Source organism: Dreissena polymorpha, chromosome 1 (genome assembly GCF_020536995.1).
Source record: "Dreissena polymorpha isolate Duluth1 chromosome 1, UMN_Dpol_1.0, whole genome shotgun sequence".
Classification (NCBI taxonomy): Eukaryota; Metazoa; Mollusca; class Bivalvia; order Myida; family Dreissenidae; genus Dreissena; species Dreissena polymorpha.
Window position 1 is genome coordinate 7749101 of NC_068355.1, and position 15382 is coordinate 7764482.

The window sequence follows — 15382 nt, forward strand, 5'->3', positions numbered from 1 at the left end:
GACCCCAATCTATAAACAAGAGCAGACAACTCTATCAAGCATTTTGTAAGAATTATGGCCCTTTTTTGTCTTAGTAACTGAATATTTTGTTAAATTTTGTGTTTAGATCCACTTGACTTCTAAAGTATCAAAGCTATTGCTTTCAAACTTCAAAGATTTTCTTACTATGATGAGGGTACTGTACCTGCCAAATTCATTTTTACCTTTACCTTTGAATGACCTTGACTCTCAAGGTCAAGCGTAAATTTTACATACATAGCCATAACTTCTTTATTTATGATCAGATTTTATTTATACTTTGACAAAACAACATTTACCTGAATACCACAATTGATTCCACCCAAACAATACCCCACGCCCCAACCAAGAATCCCTGCCCCCCCCCCTAATTTTTTTTTCCTTTTGAAAGATCATCTAATAAATGACCACACCCCACATTATACCCCCCTCTCAAACCCCCCTACCCCCCCCCCCCAAAAAAAAAATAAATAAATAATTTTTTTCCTTTTTTATTTTTGAAGGACCTCAAAACTTCCCACCAAAGCTATTGCTATCAAACTTGAAATAAAATCTTATTAGTTTGTTTTATGTCTAAAATGTTCAATAGATTGTGGAAAATATACCTGAACTATTACCTTGACCTTATTGAATAATTTGAACAATTACCCCATGATGGCTTACGTTATACTGTCAAGCACTCGAATAGTCGAGCGCACTGTCCTCTGACAGCTCTTGTTTCTAGATACATGCATGTTTAGGCAATTATTCTTTGTGTGCAGTTCTGAATATATTTTAACAAAATACGAGGTTAAACATTTGCATTCCAATTATAAATTGTATGCATGCAACTTAAAAAAAACACACTATACACTGCAGTAAGAGGCTTCCAACACTTTAGCATGTTGCATTGACTCAAAGTTTTAATGAAATAAGTGTCAAATTCCAAATCATGGATGATATTATTATTATTGTTGTTGATTTTTATCTCGGCTGTTTTCGGAGAAATCCCCCGAGGTATTGTCATAGCCAGCTCGTCGTCCGCCGTCTAGTGTCGTGCTAAAACCTTTAAATTGGCTCTAAAATCAAAGTGCCTCCACCTTCAACTTTGAAACTTCATATGTAGATGCACCTTGATGAGTTCTACACGCCACACCCATTTTGGGGTCACTAGGTCAAAGGTCAAGGTCACTGTGACCTCTAAAAAAAAACACACTGACAAGCTTTCATTTATTCAAAACTGCACCCGCAGACGAGCGTGGTACCCGTTATGTGGTACTCTTGTTGTTTAAAGATATGTTATTGTTTGTTATGTAATTTGCTATAAAAGTGGAACTGCAATAGTTTTTAATTCAATTTATTTAAAAGAAATAGACATATTTTCAAGAACATAGAATTGCATACATGTGAAAACAATTCTGTTGGATACACAAATACCTTATCATTTCGCAGACATATGGACACTTTAAATTTGTATTACTTTTAATAAAAAAATATGAAGATAAATGCATGATCAGGACTCAAAACTAACCGTCTGATTACAAAATAATGTAAACAAGACTATTGCCAAGCAATATATGTCCCCTACTGGCTCCACCATTGTCAGAAATATATATATATATTTTTATTATTTGTTGCCATAGCGACCAGAATTTTTTATGTATCAAGAAACTAAAATGACGTGCATAATGTCCATATTGCCATCTATCCATGTTTCATGAAAATATATGAAGAACTTTTAAAGTTATCGCAGGATCCAGAAAAGTGTGTAGGATCCACCATTTTCAGCAGTATTTCTAGTCTATTTGTTGCCATAGCAACCAGAATTCTTGACATAGGAACAAAATGAAATGACATGCATAATCTCCATATTGCCATCTGTCCATGTTTCAAGTTTCATGAAAAATATGAAGAACTTTTAAAGTTATCGCAGGATCCAGAAAAGTGTGACAGACTGACGGACACACAGAGCGCAAACCATAAGTCCCCTCCGGTGAAACCGGTAGGGGACAATAACTACTGAGCAGTATTAGTGAAAACCAAACATTTTTCAAAAATAATGGTCAGTGACAATTTTTATTAGTATGTTTCATTATTTTTAATATAAAAAGTTAACCAAACTAAATTGTCTCAACAGTCAACAGGTAGAACAGAAACCGAAAGCTTATTAATTGATTTTATCGTTAACTGCCTGGTTATAATTGTTCTTTTCATAACGCCTTCGACATTATTTTGAGGTACAAATGAAAAGTTATTATCATCATTTTCAAAAAGAATGTCAATTTCATCTTCATTTAAAATGCATAAATTATGCAGCATGCAACTTGCAATGACTGTTTTGACAATGAACTCTATATCCACCATATCAATTAGCATAAGTCTGCAAAATCTACTCTTTAACATGCCAAAGCTGTTTTCTATGAGGACACGGGTTCCAGAAAGGCTTTGTAGAAGTTCACCTGTTCCCTTGAAAGGTGACCATTATCGCGAAATAGTGTCGTCAAGTATCTAGAAATCGGGTAAGCTTCATCTCCTATTATGTGATTCATTCCAGTAAACCCGGGAAGTGCAGCATATAAAGGCGAGTTACAGAAAACGCGTGCATCATGCACCTTTCCAGGCCACCCTCAATACACATCTGTAAAACGCCTGTCTTCTCGACAAACAGCTTGCAAGATTGTTGAATAGTGTCCTTTTCTATTGAAATAGTCTGGAGACCTTTTCCTTGGTGCCGACATTTTTATGTGCGTCCCATCTATGGCCCCTCAAGACTCCAGGGAAGCCTTTCTTATTTTGAAATTCATCAATCACAGTCTGCTTGTCATTGTTTGATGGCCAACATATTACTGTCTTAAGAAGACTGTCACATTAAACTGTCAGCATTCTTCGGTTATGGTCTAAGAAAGTTGACTTTGATACGTTAAAACGGTCTGCATTAGACCTTACTGTATCTAAATTACCCAAATACCAAAGCGTCGTTAGTAAGTCCTTATCCAATGGAACTTGTTCACGACCCCCAGTTGCAATCCTTCTACGAAGCTGATCATCAGTTGAAATTCTCTCCAGAACTCTTTCAAAAGTACCACGTGTCATGCGAAAATAGGTCTTAGTCATCTGGGAGGTGCTGAGGTACGGTGACTTCAAAGTAGTTGGCCACTTTCGAGACATCATCTCTGCAGCTGAAAAGAAACCAAATTACTAGTTATTAAATGGATTTAGTTAAAAGCCTGTTATATTGCTTTGATTACGTCAAGCTTATTAATACCTTAAAACTCAATATGACTTTTGTGCTTAGTAATCTTTATTACTTGTTCAGAGCATTTTCAACCCAGGACCCGAATACAACCATGTGCCGTTAAAATTGCAATAATTATTCAAATAAAACTCAAATTTGAGTCTAGATGTTTGTTTTCATGGCTATGCTAACATCACAGGGCTTAAGCATGGTTCTTAGATATTAGGGATATGGGTACACCCCTTTGGGTGATACAAATTCTTTAGCATCTTTATTGTTTTTATAATTAATGAATTCCGACTATTAATCCAATAAATAAAAGATATACGTTAATTGGTTATTGTCAATAGTTAATAATCGGTGTAAACATTTAAACTAGTCACGTCCCGAGGCCGAAATTACTGTTCTTTATATTGTCCGAAATTTAGTTTATACGAAATAACATTGAATATAACAAGTGAATTCGTTAATAATGGTAGAATAGATATTTCACATTACGTACATTGCTGCACATAGAGCGGCGAATCGTGGCATTGTTCCACTAGCCTTATCAAAGAGCAAGTCCATTTAATTTTCTTCTTCAAGTCATTTATCATAATGGTTGAATTAATTGTGATTCCGTCAAATCGGTATGATTGAATAGCGAGAAGTGCCCCTTTCCAAGGACAGGGTTTTCTATAAACGGAAAGGGTCTCATATGTTTTATTTTGAATATTTTCCAATAGATACAAATGAAATGTAATTATAATTTAAATAAAGAACTCATACATCATTATTGAAATTTCAGCATTAATGTTGATGAGGCCTTTTCGTTACACTTAAAGCACTTTAATCGGGATTTAGCCATCTCCGCTTTTCAGCAACGCCTGTTCATTTCCCGTGATGCAAATTATAAGACATATATATGAAAATTATCCAACATATATATGAAAATAATTATCCAACATATATATGAAAATTATCCAACATATATATGAAAATTATCCAATATATATATGAAAATTATCCAACAAATTAGGGATGGCAACGAATATCCGAATATTCGGTCACGGACCGAATATTCGGATACTGTCTTTCGAATCGAATATTCGGAAGCAAAAAAAATAAAAAAAAATCGAGTAATTTCAAAGACTTTGTATTCGTGAAATTTGCTTCAAACATTGTAAAAAAAGTTGTTCCGCGTGTCATAATGTTTATTCCGATAGGCGCGATAATGCGTCGCTATGGTGATGACAGTATACCGGTCATAAATCCCGCTAATTGCCTAACAAAGACAGTCACTTTGTGTCAAAATTATGATAGGTGCAAATCGCGTCGGCAATCAAAACACCGACCTGTACTTGATCCAATGACTCGAATTACGTTTAAAATTATCAAAGATTAAACGAGTAAAGGAAAAGCCAACTTGGTGTAAAAACAAGTATGGCAATTAAAGGGATCTTTTCACACTTTGGTAAATTGACAAAATTGAAAAAAGTTGTTTCAGATTCGTAAGTTTTCGTTTTAGTTATGATATTTGTGAGGAAACAGTAAAACTGAACATTAACCATGCTCTAATATAGCCATTATATGCATCTTTTGACGATTTTAAAACCTAAAAATTATAAAGCGTTGCAACGCGAAACGATTGAATAATTTGGAGAGTTCTGTTTTTGTCGTTAAATTTTGTGAAACTACGAAGATTGCTTATGTAAGGTATAAAATACGTCCAGAATGTGTACTCGGCGGAATAGCTCAGTAGGCCAAAGCGTTTTTACTTCAGGACTCTGGCAGGACTCCAGGGGTCACTGGTTCGAAACCTGCTCCGGGCAATGTTCTTTTCCTTTTTTAATCTTTTTTCTTGATTTTTTAATGGAGCTTTTACGATCCAATGTTTACATTTATCAATATAAAGCATTTAATGAATAAGTTAAAAAAAATGCCAAAATCTGTGAAAAGGCCCCTTTAAAACACCGACCCGTCTTGGTCTAATAACTCGAATTACATTTAAAATGATCACAGATTAAATGAATAAAAGAAGAGCCGACTTGGTGTGAAAAACAAAAAAGATCGTATGGTTATAATCACGCTGTCGAATAAAAAAGCTTTTAGAAAATATTTACTCAACCTCGAATAAGTATTTGCGTATCGTATGGTCCAAACTTTAATTAATTACTCAATATTCAATCAGGTATTATACTTAAATAAACGTTTTTGGTATTTCGCCCTCATTTAATTGAAAATATATTAATTGCTACACGCATAAAGTAAATCTCTGTCCACGCAAAATGCCACCTACGCCTTCCGCTGCTTTGAAGTATTTCACGAGATCATCCGATAAGAAGTCGCCGATACGAGTGACTTTTAAACGTGGAAACTTTAAAAGACTGACTTTTTAGTCTGTTAAACAGGTTCAATTTGTGTTGTGGCTATGTAAATTATTCGTTCGAGTTCAGCTTAAATTATATTTAGATCTAACTGTTTTGTCATGTAATTATTTTGTCGTCATGTAAATATTATGTTTCTCGTTCTATTGTTTATGTACAATATTAAAAGTTTAAAAAAAGTTTTTTTCATTCAATTTTAACAATAAAAAGTAATCAACAAAATCAGCTCCGAATTAGCGACGGCAACGCTGTGTCAATATTTAGTCACTTCCGGTGAACTTCCGGTAAAAACGAAAGTAAAATTCATGGAGTAATGGTACGGTAAACAAATTTGATTTATTTTCCAACAGATGTTGACCGAATATCCGAATATTCGTTCGGAAGGGTGACCGAATATTCGAATACCAAAATCGGTATTCGTTGCCATCCCTACAACAAATATATCATTTGAATTTTGCAACGTTTGACACGCCATAGAAAACTCGACTATTCGTCTTCTATAATTAATTGCAGGCCCGTACCCAGGCACTGGGCCCAGGGGCCCGGCCCCCCCCCCAGCTGGCTGTCGAGTTATGATTTTTGAATGATGGGCCTACTGCAAATTTTCTCACATAATAGGGCCCACAGTACACTTTTCATGCAATACAAATGTGCAGATATGTTTTATTGCCCCTGATACACAAGGGGACTAGCGCTAATTTACTCGCCAGTGGAGATAAGCCCCTAGGCATTGTTTTCTTATCACCTTGTACACACATTCCCGATCTGTCAATTACCCATTGTGATCAATGCCCCATCTTTTGATGGTGGGTGTATCACGTCTTTTGATTGGACAAGGAAAGAGAAACAGCGAATGGATGGAACTGATAAAGAAGGTCGTAGGTCTGAACGATAATATTGTTTTCTCTTTTGAATTCAAACCTCCTCTAGAGTCATAGCTTATTAAACATTTCTGTGAAAACTTGTCTTGTAGTTACTGACATATAACCATAGTAGTATTTTCTCTTTGAAATCAAACCTCCTCTACAGTCATACTTTATGTTACATTTCATAATAAAGGTTTTTTAGTTTCAAAGGTTGCTTTTACTTCTTTATAAAGTGTAACACATTTCTGAAATCTAAAGCTTTAAACATGTGTGTGAATTTCACACCAAGGGGTCGTTGATAAAGCATGTCACGCTTTTTTACCATTTTTACCCCGGCATGTCACAAACTGTTACAAAATCTTGGACCCCCTTCCCTAAAGTACGTCACAAACTCACACTTTCGAACATTTTTTTAAAATTAATACTTAATTTAATTTAAACCTAAAACTCAATTCGCTATTAAACCGTATTAAAATTTCACTTACCGGTAAAAGAACTTTCACATTACAGGCTTGTATAACTGTAGGGTTGTTACGATGAGCAGTATGAATATTTATCCACTAGTTAACCTCTAATAAAAACGAATTTATAATTTAGATTTTCTTTCAACCCTTTACTAACTAAAAATGGAACAGTCCAATTATTTCGTCATTGAAATCTGTGTGGAGGTTGTGCCTATTGAATAAGCCGGCCCAGCCAAGTTGCCTATTAAACATTCGAACAACAGAATCAGGAGATACACAATTCGTCTTATTTTCACATAAAACTAATTCAAGTGTTTCACAAATTTTTGAAAATTAATTTTAAATTCTACTTAAGAAATAATAAATAAATTATACAATTTTTTTAAATAAATGTGTGACATCACACATGGCCCGACTCCCCTCCCCCATGTCACAAACTGTCACTTTCTTACTCACCCTCCCCCACCTGGAGCGTGACATACTTTATGGACGGCCCGTAATGGTTAACGCTTTAGACTTCAGAAAGGTGCTGATTTACTTGTTATAAATCCATAAATTTATAACACAACATATGTTTCAATATGCATTCAAATTCACCTTGAACAGTGCCTAATAAAAAAATATATTCGGGAGGGGCAACCCCTCCCGCACACTCCCCGTTTGGGCCCCCCCAGTTAACATTTCCTGGGTACGGCCCTGAATTGTCTAATATATTTATGTAAGATCTGAAGGAGAAAACTGCACAAAAATATCCATCACGACTTATCTCCCCAAAACAGCGGAGCGCCCCTCGTTTTTCGTATACCGTTTTATCAATTCAAGAACGGTAAATGGAAACAGGAACTGTGTTTCATTTATCATATATTGATTTTTGTATAATTAAAATTGAAACGCAATATGAATAGCGAAATAAGATTTGTGTTTGGTTTTGTTATTAGTACACCGAAAAACGATCTAAATAATGTTTTTGTTTTTTGTTTTTGTTCCGGTTATAAGAAAATCGGAATATGAACTAATATACGTTGATTGCTTGTTTTTCGTTGTGTCGAATGCAAAACGAAAAAGTAAAAGACGGTATATACACTGACCTTTACTATCAACAACAGCTTATTATTAAAACTGAACTAAACTCTTCTTCCTTCAAATCGCCATTTTATGTCATTGTCATAATTCAGTTTTTTCATTTCGGAAGAAATTGAACGAGAATTTCCATGCACTTTATTCTTCAAACTGGTTAGTTCCTATAAGATATCCTTCAATTGTGATTGTATGGGATTGAAATCCCCACAACTGCTGTTTTCTTTACTTATTGAGTCAATTTTTTGTTTTTGTTTTTCAAACAAGCCAAAAAAGCACCACGTGGCCGCGTACCTCAAGAAAAACTTTGTCTTTACAGTTCGACGGTCCAAAGCTGAATGAAGAAAAACCGCCAAACACACTAAATTTCTTCGTGCACACTTTCAGTGCGACCAAGCGTTCATTACATTAAATTATGGCAAATTAACTTTCTTGAAGTTTGAAGAATCTTCTAATTCGTAAATTCAAACGACGAAAATTATATTTTTAGAGCATGGTAAATGTTCAGTATCACAGTATCTTCACAAATATCAATTTGCGAATTTGAAACATGTTTTTATTTTATCAATTTACTAAAATGTGAAAAGGCCCCTTAAAGTGAGTTCATAAGTACAACCACAGCAACCTGAGGGTATGTACCTGGGATTTTGATTATTGCAACTTATCAAATATATAAATACAATAGTGTGTGCAGTACAGAATGACCATAATTCATATTGATCGTACACGTATAATATTATAAGTTTATATTCGCTACGTATTATTAAGTTAATAACAACCAAGGGATATAATGCAACTAAAATGTCCAATTGTTTATTTTGTTACAGTGACGTTGAATTGTGTGCCGAAAATAACAATATCAAACAAACGAAAACATTTCCTCAATAATAGGTATTCGACGGTTGACTTTTTTTTACCGCACAAACTACACCGATCGTTAGTTCTTCTTGAACGCTTTGAGCTTGTATTTACTGAACTTTGTATTTACTGTCTATACGGTAAGTGCATAATGTCCCATAAAAAACACATTTCGATTTTAACAGATACGTCTACTTGTAACAAATGCGCTATAAAACGTGGAATTGTAATTAACTCACCAATAACACGCCGGGTATGCGGATACTTTGATAACAGATGGTACTTCGATACCAGATAACAACAAAAGCCACGCGCGAGAGTTGAGTTATTTAGCTTTTTTGCATTTATGATCAGTTCATTTGTTTTTCAGACACGTAACATTGTTTGGTCGATTAATGGTATAGTACTTCGTATTGCGGAGCAACAAAGTTGTGACAAAAAACAGTGAATTATAAAAAAGAGATAACATTTCATCGATAATCATCATTAATTCGATTATCAGTACGTATTTCAACAAAATAAAAATACTTGGAAATTAATCAAGAACGTGCCATCTAATCGAAATAAAAGATCAATATGTCCATTAATATTACAACATGTTAAATTTTAGTTAAATAACGTTTTTGAGGAAATTCAAATGTTTTTAGGGTCGGATGCCAAAATTTTCATGGACTCTTCTTTTACCGATCATCTCAAAGACAATGGCACTTCGATTCCAGATATCTCGACACTTTTTACCAGATATAACACACTCTATTTAGTGAATCAGAAATGCAGAATTCGCTGTGGAATACTGCTATAGTAAACAGGCAATAAATACAAATGTATGTACTGACGTAAATTAAAAACGAATTACCGAAAAATGCTCTTATTCCTTTGGAATATGATAATAAAAGGGAAAGGGAAGTGTAAAGGAAAGTGCTTCCTATAAGTAGAGCTCAATATAAAGGGAGTTTTCCAATATCTTTTAAATTTTGTGGCTACGCATTAGTATCGTCTTCATGGTGCGATTCTAATGAGCACCAATGACAAAGGGTTTTATGAGGTGTATTGGCCGCTCTAAGACCCATTGCTCCCCTTATCTAGAGTCCTGCTATAAGTTCAATTGAACGCAGTCGTGTTGATCCACATTATCCGTTGTATTTTGAATTCTCTTAATCTCAATTTACCATTTAAAAACAAGTGTATTTTTTAGACAATTGTTTTCGGTCGTCACTTGAAATATTTTACTTCAGAAATAAGCATTTGAATCTTTTTTTAAATGTGCATTTATAATATTTATTATATAAATTAATAGTAATAAGATTTTTGAAAACGAACAACGCCATTGGTTATATTTTACATGTGTATGTAAGTACGTTATGCATAGATTCCCAATAAGTCGGGCTTGACAATGAAAATTGATTCGTACTTCAAAATCTTGGTAAGAATAACCATAATTTAAATAAATGCATTTCTGGTAGAAGATAAAACTCGTTTATCAGAGTGCCCAATTTGTTGAAAGTCTCTGTTATCCGAAGTGCCTTATATCGGGAATCAAAGTATCCGCAACTTCATGAATACCACTCATAAAAACATGCTCTATCTTCGTTTATATTTCATTGAATACTATCACAATTTCAGTATTTGAAGCGGAGTGATTACTCTACATGTAGAATATCAAACAATTTCTTGCAATATTTCTAAGTAGTTTTATTTTGTTAAAATGTTTACTGTTCATCCAGTTTATGCTGTTTCCCGACCGAATTTTCTATTTTTGGGGACAAATCTACCATTCTTCCGTGATTTTTTTCTTTGCAATAGAAAAGGATACACCATGTATAAACTCGACCATGCGCCTTGTTTAAAAAACTAATCTTTATGATATAACTTTAAAAAAAAACTGATGAACTTATCTCTCGCGCGTGGCTTTTGTTGTTATCTGGTATGGAAGTGCCATCTATTATCAAAGTATCCGCATACCCGGCGTGAATAAGTAAATGATAATTATGATCACTTAAATTTGAATAAACAGTACACTGCTGGAGCATATTGTATAGTTCTGTTGGCTGCAAAAGTACAATTCCTTCCATTTTTACAGATTTGTATTAATTAAATGAAAGTTAAATATATATAACAATTTCTGCAATTTCTTACACCAATTGACCAGAATACTGTCAATGTAAACACAACTTGCGCATAAATGTAGTTCTGGATTTAATACAATAAAAATATAAGTCCATTTAAACGAGTGCATTACACTTTAAATAGTTCTATGTTTTCATATGCGCATACATAAAGACAAGCGATTTCGCGACCCGGAGGATCAATAGCTGGGAGTTGAACTAATGCAACTACCCTCAGCTTTTGTTTTGGATACATGCAACTGGGCAAGTAGGATCTCTATCGAGATGGCGTCGATTAATGATAAAAATCTGTCTTATCACATAATACCAACACGATTGCTGGACTTGATTGATCATCATGCCTGGACGTCATGATACGATAGACACGTTCTATACATAGATGGTGACGTCACTACTTTATTGTCGCCAGTAAGACCGGTGCGTACACAATGACGATAGACATTACTTTAAAGGTTTCGCAGATTTTGTTACATTACAGGCGTAAATAATTTTATCACATGCTATACCCTGTTTCCCATGTAATACAACCATAACATTTTTTATTACACATGTGTAATACAACATTTTTAAGCGTTTTCATTGGCTTAGTTTTCGTTTATTGACCAATCGCATTTTGATATTTTGCTGAAATGACGTTGCAACGTCAAATTACGTCACGAAATGTAAACAACATTCGGGATTTATCATTATGTTTGCGTGAATATTTATTTGATGTGCTCATTTAAAAGCATGTGATAAAGGCTCGCTTACTAACAAAATTCCTGAACTCGTTTAATAAAATATGGTATGATATGACAACTCGTGCCAGATCCTATATATATGCACTTTATTAACAATCTACAATTAGTCGAAGTAATCAACCGCGTCTAAGGCGAGCACTGAAAAACATCTGGGTATGTAATCAATGGTTCGGAGTGACCGGAAAAAAGGCTTGCGATAAATTAATTCTTCTAGGTGAGCTATTACTTAGCTTTACAAGTGATACTTGTGGCCCGACTTGTGGATTGTTTAGGACTGTTACTCCCAGCAACATTTAAAATCAGTGTTGGATGTGCCAGTACACTTGCTAAGAATATGTGTACGCGAAACAAGTGGGCTTGGGAAAAAAATGCTATTTCTGGCGCTGATCGGAGAATTTTCGATCATCCGTTTAACGTGCTAGTTGTGAGTTTTGTTGATCACCTTTTGTAAGTCTTGCTCATTGTGAGCTTTGTTGATCACCTTTTGTTAGTCTTGCGCCGTGCGTTCTCAACATTTGTCTTCAGGGGCAATTTTTTCGTCTTATCTTAATGCATCTAGTCAAAGCAGTTGTTCAAATTATTATATCTCGGCCGAGATTTAAACCATGCCACGTGGAATAAAAACTGTTCAATTGTTTTAGGTGAGCGACCCAATGCCTTTGATACTCTTGTTATATTTTTAAGGTTTCAAAACACTTTTTACAATTAATTGAAGGCTCTGAATTCGCTATCTCGTTTCTTATCTTAAAACGCTTGAAGAATCTGAAGGATTTACACACGTCGATATATATGATGTTTCACTACGTTTTCATTATATATGCAATCTATTGCAAGTTAAGCGTTTTCATAGTGTATGTACTATATTGCAGGTTTATCGCACGCAGCGCTTTTCGAGGTCTTGATGAGCGAATTCTGGGAATGGCGTCTCCGTGACAATCCCGAGTTCGCCTCGAACGTTGGCGACAGCCGCTACACGGAGCTCGTGGAAGATTACAGTCTGGAAGCGATCGATGCTCGAAAAGTTAGTGTAATAGCGTTTTCCACAATGCCTTCAATATTGAGTTGCATTTAATCCATTCAATACTTGCTTTTTTGCTATAATCTCATCTGAATTAATGCCAGCAGTTTCCATTCATTGTGTTACGAATATTTTTTTAACTTAGTGTTATTTATTCATATACATGTTTTTAAGCAGAAATACTTTCCGAGATCTCGATTCTGGGTTTTCATGATGACCGATGAGAGTGTGTAAGTGGGAGTGGGGTATTAGCCAACATTGATAACAGTGATAAACCAATGGGCCGATGGGCGTCCGCAGAAATTAAAAAAGGCCAGACGATGGGCAACATGAGGTATATCTGGAAGATTACGTACGAGTCATGATTTAAATTACTGTATTGAAGTGGATAATACTTTTTTCTTTCTCCTCTCAGCACAGCGACTTTTGTCATATATATTTCTCATCAGTCATCTCTCACAATAACTAAATGATAAGGTAAGTCGTGATATGAATCGGAAGACCCTGTCTCAGGACGGACCAGTGCACCGTTATTGTTCATTTCTCGAAGATGTTTTTGATCTACTTAAGATTTTTATTCTGGGGACTTTCTCTCCAGGAAGTTCCATGAAGGTACATACGTCATCATGCAGTTTCTAAAGAACATTACGAATGTTGCATTATAGTATATGCTGAATTGAATAAGACCTCATGACGTATTTAATTCATTTAACTACTGGATGAAGGGCCTTGTAAAATTAGTTTCAGTTCAATGTAGAACCATCGACATCGATTTGCTTGTGTTGCAGACAAGCCTGAAACAATCTTCTCAGAAGTAAGTAAGGGATGGTATTGTTACTGCAGCTAACAATTCAACAGTATGAGGCTGCTGATATTGCGGGAACGGAGCAACTGTTTATCGGACTGAGATTTTTCGTCACTAGAGAAGAGTCCCTTTGCTTTGTATCACTTGATGATATTGACGCAGAAACTAATGCAGGGATGATCGTAGAGCAGTGAAAAAGTACTGTCTGCACATTAACAAGCTATGCGACCAAGGATACGATGAATGCTCTACTATGGCGGGAAAAGAAAATGGAGTAAAAGTCCGTATTAAATCCGATTATCCTCTCCTTTGTACATTGTTCGGCTCACCGTACAAGTCTTGTAAATAATCTAGATCTAAAAACAGTTTCTGACGTACGTTATGCCATAGGGACTGCTAAGAAATCAACAAGTATTTCAGAGAGAGCCTTAAGAGAAGATCGACGGCTCGTTCCGAACATACCATTTTTAAGCAATACAAGGTGGATTGAAAAGTATTAAAGCATACAAAAATACGCCAACCATTCCATCAAAATATGCCGTCAGTAAGAATATTTAACGCAAAACGAACAGAATACCAAAGAATGACAGACCGCACATCGGCTATGGACGGCAAGTGGAACAGCGAAATTTGTGATAGCGATCCGCATACTAGCCAAATATTCGTCCATTTTAGAGCCCATCACGCAAGCACTTCAGGCTATTCAATTATACATGATTAGTGTCAAAAACACGTCGATTATCTGACATCGATGTCCACCGTTCATCTACGAAATTTGGAATCGATTTTTGCGGAGGATGTATTCGAAAAACAGCCGAAGACATTATTGTTACAATGACAATACCACGGCAATGAGCAAATGTGATTGGAATCAATTGAGAATGCTTTTAACGCACAATCTATTCCGTACATGCACTCTCTGATCTAGTCTCTAAGAGCCGATTTCAGGAATATAATATGCCTCCGTTCTTGTTTTATCAACTCCATCCGAACCACATAGTATGGTCGATCAGACTTAGAGATACACTATAAACCTTCAACGAATTTTATGAATCGATAATTTTGAACAAGATGCAATATCTTGGCACGACATGAGCAAGAAGGAATCAATCGAACTGAATAAGTTGCATTTTGTTGACGTGGTAAAAATCGGATCTGTTTCAAGCCGTGCGCGAGGTGATGCTCATATTACTACTCTTATCGCCACCATTTGTACGGTGGAACGATCATTTATCACTCTGATACGAGTTAAGAGATGGTTAAGATCCATACATGTCGCCTTCACTTAATATTTAGCGACTAAATAAATGTTACTTTATTGAATTCTCCCCTCGATTTCACAGAAATGAATCATGTTTAAAACAATGTTTTGCGAGTGAATAAATTGCACAATAACCGCATGCGTAATTTGTTTACATGTAAATGGGATTTGATGTTGGTGTGAAACTGTCCAGCGTCATTCTGACCCAAATTGTTAAATTAAGGATTAATAATATTACATCTTAAGATTTTTCCATATTGCACTAATATGATCAGCCGCATTCTGGGAAAATAAGGCTTAATGCATGTGCATAAAGTGTCATGTCTGTAAAGTCCAAACAGGCTATTCAGGGACGACACGTTTTGCCTTTCCAGGATTTTTGCAGATTACTTCAAACGAAAATGACAATAAAAGCTGAAAGTGTCGTACCTGATGAGCCCGTGCGGACTATACAGGCTAATCAATGTCGACAGTTTACGCACAAGCATTATGCCAGGTATTCCGATAATGAGACTCAAATGAACAACGATAACTCGGAAATCATTTCTTTAATTGTATTCTTTCAGGAT

At 35.3% G+C, this 15382-nt stretch overlaps 1 pseudogene; it reads right to left on the bottom strand.

Annotated features, from left to right (window-relative positions):
- Positions 1-2414: 2414 nt before the first annotated feature.
- Positions 2415-3165, bottom strand: LOC127864924 (uncharacterized; annotated as a pseudogene).
- Between the last annotated feature and the right edge of the window lie 12217 nt (positions 3166-15382).